Source organism: Scomber scombrus, chromosome 16 (assembly GCF_963691925.1).
Source record: "Scomber scombrus chromosome 16, fScoSco1.1, whole genome shotgun sequence".
NCBI lineage: Eukaryota > Metazoa > Chordata > Actinopteri > Scombriformes > Scombridae > Scomber > Scomber scombrus.
Genome location: NC_084985.1, coordinates 21967431 through 21982842, shown reverse-complemented (window position 1 = coordinate 21982842; position 15412 = coordinate 21967431).

Sequence of the window (15412 nt, the reverse complement as noted above, 5' to 3'; positions counted from 1 at the left end):
TAAGCACAAGGTCAAAAAAAAGAGAGAGAAAAAGAAGACGTATCCTTCTAACAAAAGTTTTGTCTGATGCTGATTTGACTTTGGCATACTGCTCTTCTCCTAATGATGATGTTTTACAATTAGCTGTGAAAACTGTGCGAATGTTTTCCCTCGTCTTGGCAACTGCTCTGGTTGGCAGAGTGCATTATGTTTAGAGAGTGCATGTTCTTGGCCAAATCAACATTTATGATAGACTATCCCAGATGGGATGTTGCAGATGGTCGCATGATCTGGCCTCTACTGGGACAGTTTCAGGCCTACCCAAACACTGTGCAATAATCATTTGTGAAAAGATATTACACTTTGTATAAAAGTGTGAGTCTATTGTATTGTTTTTAACTTTCACTGCCTGCGAACAATACGGATAATATGAGTGTGAATTCTCAAGATAATCAGAAGTGTTCTTACTCATCTCTTCATTTCTGATTCTTTTCTGCACCATCTTCATGTAACATCGTTTTGCATATATGTTACACACACACACACACACACACACACACACACACACACACACACGCACAGACAAAATCATTCATATCCGTTCAGACGTTTACTGCAGCTGTTATGTTTGTGGCGCACACTAACTGCAGCGTTAATCATTTCTGCATGGTGGAGAAATCCGCCCATCCCTCGCACCCATCTCACAATTAATCCACATCCTCCACGGTTGGAAGGGTTAACACCGCAAGACGACAAATTATTCCCAACCATCCAGGAATCCATGTTAGTGCCTCCACGGCTACACACAGATTGATCGATTGCTTTGTTTATCAGTCATAAAACTATTAACAATCAATCTTTTTCCCCCCCTACACTCTTTCTTTCATCTCTCTCTCTCTCCCCCAGAACAGTTTTGTATATGGATGATTATACATTCATTAATGCATGGGTAGTTGTGCGTTAGTCAAATGATCCATGTGCGACTGGGACGCAGTGAACACAGATTACTGCACAGATGCCCATTGAGGAATCTTTTAATTAACAGCATGGTTTACGTCTCAGGGAGGACCTCTTTGTGTCGGTGGAAAGTGACGGAGGCCCCCGAGTGAAGGATGGAAATGGAGAGACGAGGAGGAGAAGGAGAAGGAGGGGTGACCCAATTCTCAAGGGAGCTGATTGAACATGACAGCAATAAAAATAAAATGTTGAGACCTTATGCGTGAGCTGTAACAGGATCTGTTCAGCAGAACGCCGGCGTGACCCTGCAGGGGTCACACACCGTCTTTGATATATATATATTTTTTTTTTTAAAGTGCAGCTTTAGTTTGAAGCCACTGCTCTGCTCTGATTTCAAGTTTCAATCTGTTGCATAATGTGCCCCCACACGGAAGAAAGAAAAAAAGCAGTTGTTGTTTTTCTCTGTGTACTTCAGCTCTGCATTTTTGAAGGACATGCGCTCGGATTGTTATTTCAGTATGTACGGGCCTGTCTGCCTGTAATTCTATGTCCATCCTCCTGCTGCCGAACCTCCACTGGCATTGAATAATACATCCAGACATGCTGTCAGAGATCAGTTGACCCTGAAACTATTGGATTTCACATTAAAAGCCCCAGTGCCGCAGATGAGTGCAGAGTTCTGCAGACAGTTTTGCTAATCTATGCTCAGACCTTGCCTGAGGGCATGCAGTGGTGAGGTAAATGTGGCTTGAGTTATGGTACATATGTCCATCCAATTACTGAACTTCAGTGTTTCGACTCCGCAAATTAAAGATGAGGGCACCCTTAAACACACACATGCAAAAAAAAACACACACACACTTGCAAGAGCTCAGGGGCAGTGTTTTGTGTACTTTTTTAAAAGAAGAAAACAAGGCCGCAAAACAGCAGCAACCTCTGCAAGGAGCTGGCAATGGCCTGGGGTTTCAACTTTTTATTTGCATTTTTTAATTTTTATTTTTTTTAAACCAAGAATCACCCTGCAGTGTGTATGCACCAGTGACTAATCGCTTACACCGGGTGATTCCTCCAACCCGACTGGAAGCTCTCATAACCACATCCTTATTGGAGACTGTGTTCCTTTGGATTGCATCAATTATTGATACTAATGCTCAAGTCTTAGCCTCAGCCAGAGTGTCATAATCACTGGGTGCAGAATGGAAATAAAAGATTCATCAGTGTGGTGTTGTACTGATGAAAAGCGTTCTTATTGAAGGTAGCATGCAAAGGGCCCAGTTCAGGAGGACCAAACGAGCCTAATACAGAGAGAGAGAGAGAGAGAGAGAGAGAGAGAGAGAGAGAGAGAGAGAGAGAGAGAGAGAGAGAGAGAGAGAGAGAGAGAGAGAGAGAGAGAGAGAGAGAGAGAGAGAGAGAGAGAGAGAGAGAGAGAGAGTGTATTCCAGTAGGGATTAGATAACATGAGTTCATCAGGTTTACTGTTATGTTTCCTCCCTGAGGCGGATGTGCTGGCATTACTGTCTGTAGAGGACTCTGCTGTCTCTCCCTCAATCACACACACACACACACACACACACACATATACACGCACTAACAAATACGCACACACATACACACAAACACACACACACACACTGTCAAACCTAACTTAACCATCTGACCTCCCTCTTTCGCCCCCATCACTTAGACAGCAAAGAAACAACAAATAACATGTAATGTCATTTGCAATCTCTCTTCCTTCTTTCTTCCCTTCTTTTAACTGTTGTTAATTGAGGTAAATGCAATCTGGAGGCTCATGTGCTGCTGTTGCTGCGGATGATCTATGACTGACGTCGTGGGTTGTTGATGTTTGTTTCTCGTGCAATTGCCCTGCAATCCTTGTTTTTGTAGCAGCTCTGCTCCTCACGCACCGATTGCCTTCACAGCTTAAAAAAAAGTAGTGTCATGTCATCAGGAAAAAAGACAAGAGGAAACTGATAAGAGATTTTAAAAAAATAATTAAAAAAATATGACAGAGAGGCAAAGGAGGAGCGAGTTGGGAGAGAATCGCAGAGCTTGTGTTGCTTCTCTACAATGAAAGCTGCGGATAAAGTTGAACGGGCGTGATGCTCCTCTGGCGGCAGACAAGCTGGTAATTAACACTACAGGAAACTCCTGTGAGGGATACGCAGAGATCTGAGCACAATTCAGAGCGAGGGATCAACAAATGTTATTGCACCGTATGGAATACGTAGCGGCTGCTTTTGAGGCTGATTCAATCATCTGGATTTTTGTTTTGTTTTGACTCTCCTCATCTTTTATGCCTTCTGATTTGTTTGCAGCTAGTGGGGTAAAGGCTATTATTCTGCTTTTGCTTACAAGACTCTCTTTTGTATTCCCATTCCCTCTTTTAAAAAAGCTTATCTGAACCTATCACACAAGCCCTCCGCTCGCACATCGGAGCAGCACAGTTAACTCCCAACCTGTCTCGCTGTCATTTACCGCCTTGACTTCTGACTTGAGGGGAGGTGTACAAGGCTAAAGTGTGCCCCAATAAGGGAGCGCCGCGGTGAACAGTGGCAGCTAAAGAGGCACAGGGCTTAGCCGATCAGTAAGACACAAACTCCTCACACCAGCGAGATTTCAGCCCCAGCTTAAAGGCTTCGGGGGAATGGATTTGGACTAACATCACATGAAATTGCTTCTTCAAAGTCTCCTTATCTAGGCACGGGGAAAATCTCAAAATGGTTTTGCAAGTGGTTTTACTGCTAAAAAACATGCAATCACATTTCACACTTTTAAATTACATACTTAGCTATTTTCTTTAGCGGGGCAGAGGGTCAAGTGCTTAAAGATTTGTCCCCTTTCAGTCTTTTTCAAAAAGGTGCAATAGTCTTGTTATCTTACTTTTACAGCCAGACGACTGCCCATTCAAAAATGCATATTTCCAGCAGATGAATACTGATGAGTATTAGTATAGACTGACATGAACGCGCATGCACATGTATTCACAGACATACGGCGATATAGTCCATGTGCAATTGAAATTGCGCACAAAAACAAACCCTGAAAGGATGACGGGACTCCGTTCCCATCTGAGAGACTTAAACTTGACTAATCTGATAAGTACAGAGCTGAAACCAGCACTGTAAGCTGACTGTTGTTTGTTCACCTGAAATATGGGACATCAGCAGTATTTATAGTTAAAGCCATGATTTCTGCATGCTTGACAGTCCCATTTTCCCAAAGGAGGCAAAACATGCTCGCATACGGAGAAATCGAGTCACACGTGCACCGCAACATTTCAAGTGATGAAATTCAGAAATGAAGTCATGCATCATTATTGCAGCAACACCCACGAAGGACTTTTTTTTTTACTCTGATTACAGGTGTGATGGCTGTGTGGCTACGCATGCGACACTGGCATCACCGCAGTCACCTATAATCATGGTGGAGATTGGCCTCTTGGGTAACTGTGACTTTTAAATACAACAGATTGCAACAAGTGGACAAACCAAGAAGATTTAGTACTTTATAGTAAGAGAGGATTAAACAGTTTTCAAACACTGAAAAGAGCATGTTCTACAAGTCAAATATCATATTGAAACTGCTCTGACTGAGAACGTTTCACAGCTAAATGAAAATTATCAGTAGGAGGCAGACATTGAAAGCAGTTGCACAACAATTCACACCTTGCAGTCATTCATGTAGCCACACTTTGTCTGCTATTTGACTGTAATGACTCTAGTGTGACTTCAAATGATTGTGAAATAGAAGTGTGAATAACAGATGGAGTTTTAAATGCTCTTGTTTACGAGTGGCGACCGGACCTCGAGGGCCAAGCGGCAGGTCCAGTTTTCATTAGTAGCACTGTTAATCCTGTACAAGAATCTTGGGCAAATATTCAATAAAGAAGATCTTGTCTCTCATGTTTTGCCTGCGTAGCTTTATGAGTGAATTTCTGTTACTTCATCACCATCAATTTTTGCTTTTTTTGCATCCTCTACTTTCACAATTCTGACGTCACCATATAGGACCGGTACTCTTTCTATCTGTGTTCCTGGACCAATCAGTCCTGGGATGCTGTACTTGAAATATCACTGTTTTCCTGTCATTCTGTCTTTCAGATGTACAGTACTACCGCTCAACCCACCACCCCTCATCACTGCTTTTACCTTCGGGATATTTTTGGAGATCCAACTGAGAGGTTTCATCTTCCACCCGCTGGTTTCACTCCACCACCACCAGCAGCATCTACACTCGAGGGGATGCCCTAACTGACTTTATTGGCTTCATGAAGATGCTTCACATCAATAGGTTTTAATTGCCATAGCCTGTCTCAGTTTCAAACCTCAATAAATACTTTTATACACTTTGAACTGATCTCTCTTTATTGAAATGCATAGTGATGCTGACGACGGTGAAAGCAATTAAAAAAATTACATGTGATGGTTTGAAAATGTGTAAATACCTAAAAACTGAAGCATCACCTCTGCTCTGCAGTAGCACAGTATTTTATATGCTCTCCATAGAGCTGTACACTGTGGTTCTCAGGCAGGTGTAAATCTTCAGTAATTTGCCCAAAACAAACTTCATACTCTTTCCCAAGCAGTCGTATTGATCCAGGCTGATTGGGCTGGTAACCCTGGACCTTGAAGCCAAAAGAGCCTCCAGCGGTTGGTTTTCACAGAGGTAATGTTAAATGAACCGGCAATGTGGAGACCTCCTGCTGAGAATCTCCAAAGAAAGAATCGGCGCGCCTGTGCAAGTTACACCTGGCTAAAGGGCACCCTAATTAGCAACCCTCACTCTTTTTTCTTTCTAATCAACTGAGTTTTAGAGTTTGGGCTGGTCGACAGTTTTAGAGGGTTTGGGGTATTTTTTACCTTGCAAAGCAGCTGGATTTGTGAGATTATGAGATCGGGTGAGAATTCATCTTGTTAGGATTCAAGTTATGTGCTTGTGGCCGAACCATCGGTGGTTTGGACCAATCAGTGTTCTACGGGGAACTACTGGCAACTACGGGTGTGGTTTAGAAGTTTAAAAGTTAGACGGTGATTGGTGGTTTAATCCAATCACCTACCAAGTATTTTTTGAAAGTGCTTGCCCTTTTCCAAATAGTTCTGAAGGATGACTTCTTTGAGGATTTGGTGTAAAAAAAAACATCTGGCATGTCAGGTTAGGTATATCCTCATGCTCACTATCACTTTCCACACAAACCAGTAATTTAATATACATTTCTTCCTCTGGGACACTTGATTTTTCCTTGAAATGACCAACCAAGCACTGCTTTTGGAGAACCAAATGTTCAAGCTTTAATGAACTGCATGTAGATTAAATCAATATTGTGAAATAGGAGCTGACATTTATTTATGAAAATGAGATTCAATCTGAATATGATGAAGTAGTTCTTGCAGCATGTCCCTGGCACAATTTCAATCAGACCGACTCTGAGCTTTGGTCTGGCTGTACAAAGAGCAGCAGCAGTTATTATAGAGGGAAAGAGGCTAATCCATGGAGGATCTGGTTACTATCACATCATTCACTCAATCTAACAGCAGGACTCTCTCTCACCCCCCCACCCCCCTCATAGTGGTTATATATGTATCACAGATTCAGAACATGACTCATCACTCCTCCACTGTCCTCTGCTGTTCACCACTTTCGATCCTAAACTGGTAAGCGAAACTGACTCTTTAAAAAAAAAAAAAAAAAAGGCGACACAGGAAAAAATACATTTTAATCACACAAGCGCAACGGTAATACACACACGCACACACACACACACACACACACACACACACACACACACACACACACACACACACACACACACACACTCCAGGGTTTAACCCTCCCATTGACCTAGTATGTTGAATAACCTGTGTTGCATAACAGAGGTCAGATATAAAAAGAGGCACATCATCCTCTAAGACACACACACACACACACACACACACACATGCTGTTTCATGCTTTATCTGGGTCACAGAGTACAAGAGAAATAATAACACAGACATAATTTCAGATTACATAGCTGGGATCAATAGCTCTCGCTGTCTGAGCAAGAAAGCTTCATTTTGCCTCGGCCATCCCATGAAAAGGCCTGATTGTCTGTTTTATGGCATGTTGATGATGGTGATGATGATGATGACGATGATGTGTCCCACACACACAGTCCCACCCACCCACACACACACATACGATCTGAAGGAGATTTGAAGAAGTGAATGAGATAATTAAACAGGATACAGACACACCTCGCACAGACAGGCATGAAAACACATCTGCACCCACACAGCTCTCTGAAGGGTGATGACACAATTTCACTAAAGTGGTTTGTGATATAATATGTCCTGTCATGTCATCTGTAAGAGGTTTAACACAATTATAACACTCCTGTTAAGCCAATGACATAAAGTAATTAGAGTAATAGTTTCAACATTTTTGGCAAATTCACTTTTCTTGCTTGAGAGTTAGACGAGAAGATCAATACCAGCCCTGCGTTTGTATGCTAAATATGAAGCCGTCATCGGTAGGCAGTTAGCTTAACCTAGCTTAGCTGAACATAAAGACTGGAGGCAGTGGGAAACAACTAGCCTACCAGAACCTTTAAAAGGTGCTGAGTCACTGTAGACAAGAAATAGTCCAACATGTGACTCACCATAAAACTACAAATTTTGGTTTTTGTACAGAGCTGTTTTCCCCCTGTTTTCAAGCTTTAAGCTAAGCTAATAATACGCATTTTTTTCCAGAATGCCAAACTATTACTTTCAGTATTCATCAAATACCTGTAGCTTTGTGAATGAACAGTAGACAGTAGATTTATAACGATGTGACTTTGAACACATGTGCAGCGGATAAGTCTCATTACAGCATGATATTTATGTAATCTGTCCCTTTCAAACAAGTACCAGTGCTGTTCTGTTTTCACTCCTGTTAGTCCGTTTGATTGTCCTTTATTGGATATGAACAGATTTCCTCAGAAGTTAGCAGACATTTAGCACTCAAGCCAAGAGAACAAGTGATTCGATTATGGGGGTTTCCCCACATATGTAAAAATATTTTTTTGTAGCTATAATCAAACAAACAGAGATAGAAACTCAAATCACAATCTTAAGATTAGGTTTTCCAAGAACTCACGTTGAATGAAAAAGGAAAGATGTTTCAAAGGGTAAAAAGCTGGTTGGATGTTGGTGCTTTCTAAATTCTCTCTACCTCAAAGTAAGGACCCTTTTCCTTGTGTTCAGGTTAGAAAACTGCTGGCAGCCTCCGTGCTCCGTGTGTTCACCTATCATCTAAGGTCTCTATGCATGCACACGGGCACACACACACACACACACATATACACATACACACACAAACATTCCCGCTTTGATACAAATCCCTATGGTGAGCTTCTATCATCTCTAGCAATAACGAGCTGTCATTGGCCCTCAGTGATCTATCTGTCTGAATGTGTCAGCGAGCAGGCAGGCTGACTGAACGTCGGACTAAAGCAGTTCTCCACTTCCAAGGCCTGCCAGTCAGCGCTGGGGGCACCTGAGACAGCCCTGTGTCGGTGAGGGATCATTTCTGAAGGCTGACACTGGATCAGAGACAGGAAAAAACCATCCATGTCGACGTTTGACCCCACCCCCACATATTGGAGAAAAAAAGAAGAATAAGTCAGAGAAGACAGCAGTATAACGGGATGAGCTACTGACAGCTAAATGCCAAATAGGTTGTCTCAGGAGGATTTGATATCTGACCGACTCCTATTTTCAAGATAAGAGAGCGGCATCAGAGTTATTAAAGTTTTAGCATACTGAAGGCATATAAACATGTGCGTTTACTTGGTGAAATGAGTTAAACTAAGTCAGCGGGCACCTTGGATGTTCACGATCTGAATGTCACCGTGATACAAGATAAACCTAAATAACCCCCACAGATAATACCTAGATGCAGCCATCACAACACCTCCATGTAATGTATTCCCTGCACATTGCATGAGATATATTATCTAGCCCTTCTTATTGTGTCGGTGATAAATGCAGCACACATTAACTCCACCAAATGTGTTTCTCCAATTTCCACAATAAAGGGGCCTTACTTTCCTCTGACCTTCAGGGGGCTGCAAAGCCAGCACAAAATATGCATTTAGAAGAAGCAGCAGGAGTGGATGTGAGGGTTGCAGGAGATTGCTTTCTTTTGTACGGCGTCATGCAGGAACATGCATCACTGTCCGCCTCCAACAAACAGCCAGTAATATGCAGAAATATTAAGTAGGATCAGCAAATAAATATATGGAGTGGAGCTAGCGCTGTGACAGATGTTGGCTATTTGCATGGAGCTCCTCTGTCATGTCATTAGCCAACTCTCTCAGCCAAACAGGCAAAATGAATGAACTGGCTGCTCTGAGCAGTCAGATATTCAAGCTGTGCTGAGTTGAGGTGCTTTGTGCGATCCGAGGAGCTTGGAAGACTTGTGAAGTATCTACAGTCTCTGCAAGCCAGGTGTTTGTTCATGTGTGAGTGTATTTTTCATGCTGTTGACCTGGCTGCTGTAACTTTCTTTGGCATGGAGAGAGTTATGGTCCAGTTTCAGGCCCTTGAACCTGCTTCAAAACACCAGGCATTAACATTTATGTGGTGAGTGTTTTATTATTTTATAACGCACATAAGCAAGCTATGGGCACATTCACTCATGTGGGCTGACACCCACCATACATGTATGTGTCACATGGTCCACAGTTCCTATATTTCTTGGTATTTCTTAGAAGGCAGCTGCTCGACGTATTAAAGATTGATTTAGCCAGTGAAGCAGAGAATGTGTATTCACACTGTTTTCTGTGTTCTCTGTTCTCTGGTCAAGGCCACTGAGTTTCATCCCGCTGAAAAAGTACATAGTACTGTATGGCTTCAGGGACACTACGTCTGACCTCCACCTAGCTGAACATAAATGAGTAAAGAGAAAATACAACACAGAACAATCCCCTTTATTAACCCCCCCAAGAGCATACAGGCTCTTACAATCAGGCCCGGCATTGTTCATGCCGCTCAGCGTATTGAGCACGTCACCGTCGCGCCTCCCAGTCTGCTCTAATAGCGTGGGTCATCAAGCACTGTTCAAGATGGAAGAGAAAAAAAAGAAAGAGAAACAAGTATTGATTTGAAAATGTCTTGTTCTGTTATTTTCAAAGCTTTCATCTGTATGCTTTTTTTTTTCTTTCTCTGTGCTGACGGAGTGCCTGAGGTCATGGTTGGGGAGTCTATAGAATGTTCTGTGATCAGTGATTTTTACCTCTGTGTGTGTGTGTGTGTGTGTGTGTGTGTGTGTGTGTGTGTGTGTGTGTGTGTGTGTGTGTGTGTGTGTGTGTGTGTGTGTGTATGTGTGTGTGCGTGCCCATGTGCTCATGTATGTATCAAATCTTGTCAGGCGCAGAACACATACGGGGAGGCAGGAGAGTCATATATCTGACAAAGTGCAGCCAATAAAGTATAATTCATGACTGTTACAGTGCCCGTGGATAGTAGTCATTACTCTTGTGTTGGTGTGCATGTAGTATATCAGGCCTCAAAACAACAGCCCTCATCACTATATTGATTGCCTGACACCTTCTAAAACATGTTTTTTTTCTTCAGAGAGCAACAGAGTGCACGATAGAGAAAAAGGAGAAAGATAGATGCTGAAAGAGAGGTGGAGAAGCGCAGCTCTATCTTAATACTCCTCAAGCTCAAATAATAGACACATCTGTACTGTCTGGGTTGTGTTATTAAAGCTCATGCCTCCAGTACATATACTGGTTCTTACATATCCTTATGTCATAGGCTAATTCCCAATCTTCAGGCCAGTTATCATTGTGAGAGATACACAGAGTCCCACGGTTTCCTCCCTTTAGACAGTGCAGTTTGTTCTTTTTACACACAGTACACAGCATTGTTTTCCCATCGTCAGCAGAAAGATCCTCTCACAGTCGCCACAGTTGTTTCACTGTGGACGCGCTGCTAATGTGTTGCATGTGAAAGAACATTTTCATGTGATCATCATCCATCACTTTCTTTCATGAAGTGGTCCCCTGCGCAGGCTCCCCCTTAAGGGAAAATCACGCTGTCTGCTGTGTTTTCTGTCAGCTTTCTCCACAGAAGCGTGGTGTCTCTTTCAGGGTTTCCTCGTCAGTATCAGTCCGTGCCCAATCGTGTCGTTTTGATAGATGAGAAGGAGCTGGTTGTGGCAAAGACGGGGCCTCTCGCTGAAGGCAGGCATGAAACGCAAGTTGGACTTCAACCACAGTCGTTACTTTGTTTCTATGATGAAGGAGAATTCATATTAAAGGGTCAGTTCACACAAATAAAAAAAACATTCTATTATAAAAGTGAGTTTTTGTCAACAGTTTCTTGGCCTTCTCAGTGTATATTTCCTCTAAAGAACCAGACTAACAGAGGCACTCTTCCTGGAAAAACATGCTGCTGTTTTAGCCATGTTATGGTAATTTTGGTTTGGTGGGTCCACCACTTTGAAATTTGGTACCAACATTCATCCATCTATAGGGTGATTTATAAGAATGATGGTGATACGTTAACTTGCCAGCAGCTAATGTACATTTAAACGTTTAAAATGTTTTCACTGACATGCTTTTTGTCGTTGTTGTTGTTGTTGTTTGTAGATGGAACATTTTGTGGTGTTACTGAAGCCGCCACCGCCGAATAATTTAAGATGTGGCTTGTAGTATCACTGTAAAGAGGAAAATGTTTGGATTCTTCAAGCAGAGTTTGGACTTTTACTAATAAAAACGTTACCCAACTTTTAATGGAGCTCAAGACCCATCCTGAGGACACCCACCATTCTCTAAATGATTTTACATTTATATTTTGAAATCTGTGAGTATAGCTTTCAATTTCAGATTGTCAATTACCATTTCCTGACTGATCCTACTGCCGTGTTGTGAGACTTAAGTAATTAGCTAAGTTATCCCTGCAGTGCCGTCCGTGCAAATTACGCACTTTCCCTGCTCTGAAATCAGAGACTGTAGATGAAACATGCCATTATTTCTGCCGCTGTGTGATGACTACAGGTGTTTAATCTAATGCTTGGAAAAGATCAGACGTTGTACAAGTTGTTGTGGGCAGCTCGCTCATCAAACAGAACGTCAGTAATGATGTCTTTGGAGAACTCGGAGTCACCGAATTACACTGATGTGGATGATATCATCAGAAAGACTCTAATCTAGTCAGATTAGAAATGTTATTTTTAACCATTTATTAATCTGCAATAAATGGAAAAAAAGGTTGCAGACTAAAAGAAGAAAAAACAAACAAAGACCACGCCAACTTAGATATAAGTTTAAAGATTTATTACAACAATAGTAGAAGGGTTAGTGGAAGATGGATGAGGGTTGAGGCGTGGGATGCTGTACCGATCTGGTGAAGGGTACAGAGAGGGAACCAGTGTGGAGTGAGACTCTGTGTGGGGGAGCCGTCTCTTCTTCCTGTCCTTGATGGAGCCTCAATGGTTCCTGAGGTCAAACAAAAGAGAGAGAATGTCAGAAAGGGTTTGGGAGGGAGGGATGTGAAAATTGAGATATAGGGGAGTGGAGCGGATGAGATGTGACTTAAGTACTACTTGTGCGGAAATAAGGGAGGTATGAGGCATGGTCTTTGTTCCAAAACATAAACACACATAAACTTAATATACTGTCAAAATGAGTACCAAGACTGCACTGTATCACCTAATCAGCAGATAAAAAAAAATCAGAAAAAGACAAAGAAATATTATTAAACCTGGTCTTTAAATGCAGTTTTTCAATGCAGTGACCACCTCAAACCAAACCCTACATTATATTAGGGTGAGAGAAGAAATTTTAAGGTGTGTTTATAGAGAATGTGAAGCAAGATATGGTACGAATCCATACAAAGTCAATGGAAAGACACAAATGGGCGCTTATAGTCAAATTCACTCTAGCCACAAACTGAAGTGAAGTGTATCTATTGAAAATACTTTAGCTGATACATTGGCAGTTTGCAGTGGATAAACACATACTGCATAAACAGTCCAGTGATCAAATTTCATGCAAATAACACAAGACAAACACACCTTCACAGTATTACATCTCAGCACCTGGGAAAATATGTGTGGCTACAAGGACAAGCAGGATCATGTTTATTGTAATTTGTGCGAACCAACCCTTTAAAACGGTTTCGAGCTGATAATAAAAACATAACATCCTAAATCCAATAAGTGTTGCACAGAGCTATTTACGACTGCAGATTTCATCCCTCTTTTTCTTGCCACATTTACACAGTAAATATGACAGCTAAAGGGACAGTATTTCAAGTCCATCTTTTCCCATTGCTGGCTGTCCTATCAGTTTATTTTCAGTGTCAAAATATTTGCTGGGTGTCATTTCATGTTCATTCTCTGATCAACACTGTATTTAGATTTTTTTCCCTTCATTCCATCTCTTTTCATTTAATCAAGCCCCTCATGGACTGTTCATGGACTTGATGGAACCTCAGATTTTTTATGCGGCGGCTGATATACGGCCGTATTAAAGACGGGTGCTTTCTGTTTGACGAGCGTGGTTTAATCTAAATCAAGATATGGGTCCCTGGAGGCTGGTGCTGTAATCATGTCAAACTGGCGATACCCCCTCACTGTCACTCTCTCCCCATCTCGCTTCATCATCATCTGCATTGCAATTATTGAGCAGATTTAGATGGTATCTGCTTCTGAGGTAATCAGGAGGAGAATGGGATTAGATGTAACGTTATATGGTTATGTTGTTAATCTCAATGAGCTTGCTTCACATAGCTCATCCTGCTGTGGGGATGTACGACATCTGGATTTGGGGCTTTGTGTTTGGTTCAAGGTTAAGCTATAGATCATTGAGTATTTAATTGTAAAAAAAAAAAGAAGAAAAAAATATGAACTGAATTAGAAAAAAACAGTGATTAAAGCGGATGTGGTTGAGGCTGCAGCGAAGACAATTACTCGCAATAAATGAGTTTTAATGTGCATGCATATATACACTCGGGCATCGCGATATTATAAGGTCTCTTTATATTACTTAATCAAGCAGTCATGTTAATTGTGTAATAGGCTTGTATATTTCCATGCTGTCTCATCTCATTTACATATTTACGCCTGTGTTAATGAGGAAGGCTAGATTATAAGAGGGGGAGGATGGGTATGTAAGTGGCTCCTCCCTTAGTATCACTGATTTATTTATACTCATTAAACCGGATTGCATGGATCTACATTCCTATCTGTAATAGGGAAAGGATTCTATTAAATTTCATAGACAAGTCAAAGCAAACCGCGCTTTCCTGAACGATATAAGTGTCTTTTCTGCGTACTTTAAATGAATACAAATGGAGACAGATGGAAAATCTCGTTGAGGTAACATTTTAATATGGCAAATGGGAGGATGAATGAGGGAGTTCTTGGAAATTAGAAGTGGATGGAGTGAAGACTCCTTTATCGGGACGTCATTGCCGCGGGGCCGCTAGTAGTAGAAGCCTGTTCTCTCCCGGCTGTAGCAACGATGCAGAATAATGAAAATAAGTGTGTCCATTAGACCAGTTAATCTTATTTGGCCTGTAACATTGGTCTATGTTTTCATCGTAGACTAAAGGTCCCTTGTTCTCTGCTCTTTTTATACGCACATGTACTGTAGAGGGTCACATGCACGCACACATACACACACACACAAAGAAACACATGCACAATCCCAGCCTTCATACAGACACAGTGATTTAGCGGTCACACACAGGCTGTGGCTTCACTCCTCTGTTCTCTTGCTTCTCCACTCCTCCCTTCTCCACCTCCTCCTTTTCACAAAACAACACAGGACTCTTCTGAGCCCCGAGGAGAAAGAGCAAAATTTACAAGAGGAACACAGGGGATCAGTGGTGCTGTTGTGTACTGGTGAACAGCACCCCTTTGACTGGAAACCAAAGGTCAGGGCATGGCTCCCAAAGCCTGCTGGGTTCTTTGGTGCCTGTGTGTGTGCCTCTGTGTCTGGATGCGCGCAAGTGTTTGTGCATGCATGCGTTTGTGTTCCTTGAATGTGTGTGTTGGCATTTGTATGTGTGTTAGCCTCAGGCCGTGTGAAGCTCTGCCTGCTAATGTTACGTGAAAGTCACAAACTGTTTTTGTCGCAAACTCGAGTCACATGACAGGACAGCATGTGCGTTATCTTTTTATACACACTGTAAACTATAGCAGTGTTTGGCTGGTGTTGGTGTTTGTTGTGCTAGCGTAGCGTGAGGATGAACAGTTTTTGATTATGTATGGTGAGTGACATTGAGAGATATTCTCACAACACGGTTTCACTTCATTCCCCACCACTCTGTAAGTAGCTTATCCTCTTTAAAACCAGCAAATAGTGGCAACACTCTGGGTTTAATAAGATTATACCAGTAATTTTCAGCAAAGTGCCCCCTGAAGACAGGAAGGGGTATTTTTGGTCTTCTTTGAGCCCAACTTTACCATCCTACACAATTATTTTCTCATCAAGGTT